This window comes from Palaemon carinicauda, chromosome 12 (assembly GCF_036898095.1).
Source record: "Palaemon carinicauda isolate YSFRI2023 chromosome 12, ASM3689809v2, whole genome shotgun sequence".
NCBI classification, from domain to species: domain Eukaryota; kingdom Metazoa; phylum Arthropoda; class Malacostraca; order Decapoda; family Palaemonidae; genus Palaemon; species Palaemon carinicauda.
In genome coordinates, this window is record NC_090736.1 from 150,294,650 (window position 1) to 150,296,066 (window position 1,417).

Genomic DNA, 1,417 nt, shown 5'->3' on the forward strand with positions numbered 1-1,417 from the left:
GCCTAATTTAAAAAAAAAATTACTATAGATAAACTTGGTTCCATTAGAAAGAACAAAAGGTGATCTTGATAGCATCTAAAATTTTGAGGCTTAAAATTCATTTCTTTGAGACAAAGGGGAATCTATAATATATTACGTTTATCTTTAATTTCTGAAAATATTTCTCTGTACCAAATTACTTCTGTAAATCACTTCTTTCGTTTGCATAACTTAGCTAGAAAGCGTCAGGGTAATTTTGTTTATTACACAATAATAAATCAAAATTGTTTACTAGTTTTCCTCAAAGCATATTATTTCAATATAATTTGTCCTAAATATATGCTTACATTAAATCATGAACATTTGTCTAGATTAGTCAATAAATGAAATTTAAAGGAACTTAAGAATCCTTCCCGTAAAAAAAAAAAAAAAAAAAAAAAAAGCGATTTAATATAATTTTTAATATATGATGAAATTTCAAAGATTCTAATCAGAGACGCAGCAGGAATATTAAAAGAAAATTGATAAGTTGGAGCACAAACTAAAGCACTAAGTAAAAAATTATGAGATACATTAAAAAAGAGTCCCCAAAACTAAAAGGCTTTCAAAATTATGTTTAAAGGTTAAAGGTGTCTGGTTTCATTTCCAGTTCCATAAGAATAGATGCTCACCAGAACGTCAGCCGGGCAAGCCCAACCCCTTACTGTGATGAACAACTACAGCAGTGGCCTCCCCAGTAAACAGCTTAAACTCACGGTCCCGGGCTGGGCTCGTTCTGCTGTCATGAGAATGCTAGGCGAATACCTTACCACTGTACTTTCAAAGATTCCAGTAAGAGATGAAGCAGGAATATTCAAAAGATTGATCATAAGTTAGAGCACAAAGTTGAGTATTGAGTAAAAACGAGAGAATCATTAAAAAGGGGCTCCAAACTACAAGACTTACAAAATTATTATTATTATTATTATTATTATTATTATTATTATTAGCCAAGCTACAACCCTAGTTGGAAAAAGCAAGATGCTACAAGTCCAATGGCTCCAACAGGGAAAAATATCCCAGCGAGGAAAGGAAATAAGGAAATAAATAAATGATGAGAATAAATTAACAATATATCATTCTAAAAACAGTAACAGCGTCAAAACAGATATGTCCTATATAAACTATTAACAACGTCAAAAGCAGATATGTCATATATAAACTATAAAAGGACTCATGTCAGTCTGGTCAACATAAAAACATTTGCTCCAACTTTGAACTTTTGAACTTTTGTCCCAACATCTTAGATGTGTATGAATTTTATAATAAGCTTTCCATTCACCACTGTACATTATCGAACCAGGCATTATAACTTCATTATTGGAAGTATAGTTTCCGACATCACGTGCTTCAACGATCTCCATATATCCGATACGTGTCAAACATTCACAATATCAAT